General features: G+C 52.2%; 1 non-coding gene across 1 annotated transcript; it reads right to left on the bottom strand.

The window, feature by feature from the left end:
• Positions 1 to 648: 648 nt before the first annotated feature.
• TRNAR-ACG (transfer RNA arginine (anticodon ACG)) lies at positions 649 to 721 on the bottom strand. The gene has a single exon. It is a non-coding gene; the product is annotated as a tRNA-Arg (tRNA).
• Positions 722 to 3,781: the final 3,060 nt, after the last annotated feature.

Raw genomic sequence — 3,781 nt, 5'->3', positions numbered from 1 at the left:
AGAACATCTTTCCTGATTTTATTAGTATCTGAAACTTTATTATTTCTTGACTTAGGTACACTTGTCAGTGTATGCTTCTATGTGTACCTACTCTTCACCTGGCTTGAATTAAGTGGGATTTCAGGATCACCAGATCTACCCAATTATCACTCAGCTAACAGGAGCTCTCTTGACTGACGTCCTGGACACTTAGACATGATTTTTAGCTCCCCAGGACGTTCCCCAGAGCAGCCAAACCTGTCTCGTTTCAGCGGCAGGAGCCGGATGAGCAGGCGTCCTCTGGGGTCAGCCGAGCTGGAGAGTGACAGTGGAAAACTGGAAGATCCTGGGAATAGACTTGGGTGCTGGAGGTTCCCAGTGGGGTTGGGAAAGATCCATGTAATAAGCAAGATTTTTTTAAAATAAATCTCTGGATATGGAATTGACCCAGTTGGAAGCTCCCAAGGACGCTGAGCACGATGTGTGGGTACCAACTTAATTAAACGAACCCCTTAATGAAGAAATCCACGCCTCCAGCTTTCCAACTCTTTGGTTCCCCCCCCCCCCCCAAAACTTCCCAGTTTTCCCTCCATCCGTGCCCGGTTGGGTGGGAACCTCAGGGATAAACGGGGGCCGGGAAAGCGAGAGGGAGTGTAAAAGTGACACCAGCGAGCCAGGCAGGAGTCGAACCTACAATCTCCTGATCCGTAGTCAGACGCGTTATCCATTGCGCCACTGGCCCCTAGCGGCGGCGGGGGGTGGGCAGCGCGGGCGGTGTTGGGCGTCGGGGTCGACCCCCTCGGGGCTCCCTCCCGGGCGTCCGCCCGGGAGGGAGCCCCGAGGGGGTCGACCCCGACGCCCAACACCGCCAAAACGCGGGGCTGCTGGGCAGGAGCAAAGTCCTGCACACCCTGGTACCCAAGGGTTGGGCCCTCGATGCTGCTCCCATCCCTAATCTGTGTTGCCTTGTTGGGGGGGGAACCCCGAAATTCTCCAGCAGCAGGTGGAGGTTGTGCAGTGGAAATCCCGTTTTCCCACCGGCATCCGGGTCCAAGCACCGTATCTGATGTTGCTCCACCGTGATGAAGAGCTTTGCAAGTACAAGCTGGGAACGAGTCACGTCGTGTCACCTGCTGCAATATTTATGCTGAAAGGAAAAAAAGAAAAACATCATAATATCATCCCGTTCCCAAATCCTGGGAGTTGTGTCATGCCCCTTTGCTCATAAACTCTGTTCCCCCAAACCTCAGCAGCCCCTGGGGCCAGCAGAGCCTGTCTGCTCCTGTGGTGTCTGGAGGAGAAATCCCAGCTGCTGGGAGGAGTAGGTGGGATCTGCCTCTGCTTCCATGATGCTGTAGCAGAAAAGCCTTGTCGCCTTCACCCCACGCTTGGTCCTACCTCTGCATAAGGACCCCAGAGCAAACAGACAAGGCCTGCAGGGCTGGGACAGGCTGTGTGGTGCGGCGCAGAGCTGATCTATTTAGAGGGATAAGGGCAGCTCTGAAGGTACCAAGATAGCATCAGCACCTTGTCTTCCAGGTAACCCCCACTCCATTGTCACACCGATACCTCTCCCGTTATGACGTGCCTGACTCACGCCCGCATGTCAGTTCCTGCCCCAAGCTCTGAGTTACTCTTGGTCTGTACCCTGTATTTTCTTTCTGCAGCTCAGGCAATCCTTTTTGGACTGCCAAGATGGGCTTTGCCTTTGAATCCATACAAAGCACCATGCTGGGGCTTCAGGAAAGAGACCAGTGCCCTGGTGGTTGTGATCTTGGTCACTTGGTATGCTCCGCAAAAACCACAACATCCCAGAACTTGTTTTCCAGTTTTTCTTTGACAATCAGATATAGTAAGTTTTGGTTTTCCAGGGAGAGCCAGGGAACACCGCACAGATTACTAACATTTTGGATTCAGCCTCAGGACTTCTTGGTGACGCTTGCTGCCTGCTTTTCTGAGCCCTTCACTGACCTTACGGCAGCCAAACGTGTTGGCCCATGACTGATAATAACCTGGGCGTCAGTGAGCTGCTGGGTTCTTTCCGATGATAGCCTTTGATTGCTGTTTGATTTCTGGCCTGACACTTGTCTGTTCAGGCTTTCATAATCAGGTCTGTACCAAAGAAAGCCCGGGTACTGAAAACAAACTTTGCATATTTAGCCCTAGCTTCATTAGGCAAACAAACAAACAAAAAAAACAGTTAGCCAGCTTTGGACATTAGGGAGCATGGAAAAACATGAATGACTCTTCATTCCTTAGGAGCAGGATGGGATTCACCTAACCTCCTGCCAGGGAAAATGCCGGGAGCTGTTGGAGACAGACGTTAATCACCTGAACACGCATTGCTACCGTACCTGCCTCAGCAGCGGAGGTTTTGCCAGACTACTCTGATAAGTGATGGCTTTTGGCTTGACTTGCTTGTGAGCGCTCCTTCAGGTCATGGACCATCTTGTGGGGTACTGAAGGTATTACATTCTGGATAACAACGAGGATGTTGAAGGTGAAGTTTGAAAGGAGGGTGAACCAGCTTAGCAGCTCCTTGCTCCAAAGTAACGAGGTCTCACTTCTCCTCCCCTCTTCTCCGCTGTGCTCAGCTACACAACTTGCCTTGTCACTACTCTGGTGGTCTGTGGTCACTCCCGGCACCTGAGCCAACTTGATAAACCACCAAAGAGGCGGGTAATTTTCTAGTGGTCACTGAGGTGAATCAGCTCAGCTGGTGCAAACGAGGGGACCAGACCTTGCAGCCAGGGCCAGCACGAGGAAGGCGAGAGGCACAGGCTGCCCCATCCCGCTGGCCAGAGCAGCTCAGCCGCCTGCGGTTGCTTGTGAAACTACAGCCCGAAGGAGGAGTGTTGGAGACATGGAGTGAGAGCAAGGTTTGAGAGAAGTGGAGAAGGTATCTAGTAGGTGAGAGGTAGGGCCGCTGTCTGCATCCACAAGCACCTCACTTTCGACCTGTTATTTCCATCCTCTCTTCATTTCCCTTCTTTCCTCCTTTATTTTTTGCAGGTGCTAGTAAGCTGGGTGGTGAAGACGAGGCCAAATTCTTCCAGGTTGCCCCAGGCCAGTGCAGAGGGGTAAGCACAGAGGGGAGCAGCTCCTTCATAAGCAGAGACTTGCAAATAGCTCCTCTTTTGCAGATGGGTTTTGTTTTTTTCCCCTGAATTAATCTTGAAAAACCACAAAGTGAATGAAAGGGGGTGAGCGTGTCCAAATGGCTGGTGGGCATATAACAACAGGAAGAATGTAATTGCAAACAGGAGTTTGCAAGGGGTGGGGGTAGTGCCTTTTTCTAGTTGGGCAGCTTGGACTTGTTCCTATTCCTCCAGTTGGCAGCCAGAGAGATGATCCACCGCATGCCCAGGCCAGGCAGGGTAGAGGGCTCCCATGTATTCGCTCAGAGATCCCAGGGATGTTATTCCTGCTGCTATGATGGGACGAAAGATGATGTTAGAAAAGAGTAGTTTCTCAAATTTCCATGCACTTTGAACAGAATTGCTCTGAGCAAACAAGGCCACTCGGTTTTGGCTTACAGAGCACATACTGCGTGCAAGAACAGCTGCGTTGCGGTGCCCTGCAATTCGGAAAGCAGGTTCCAGTGAGGTGGGCCCTGCTCGAACCCAGGACAGGACTGCAGTCAAGAATAACGATTTGAGGTGAAACCTTGGTCAAGCAGGGAACCATCGTCATGCCTGGAGGCAGCTGGAGCCAGAGCTGGAAATCAGGCCAGTGGCCCGGGGAGGGGATGAATACAGGTAAGAGCCAGAAATGAGAAGGGGTGATACAAAGGGGTGGGCAG

Source organism: Calonectris borealis, chromosome 2 (genome assembly GCF_964195595.1).
Source record: "Calonectris borealis chromosome 2, bCalBor7.hap1.2, whole genome shotgun sequence".
NCBI classification, from domain to species: Eukaryota; Metazoa; Chordata; class Aves; order Procellariiformes; family Procellariidae; genus Calonectris; species Calonectris borealis.
This window is presented reverse-complemented; position numbering and strand designations above follow the sequence as displayed.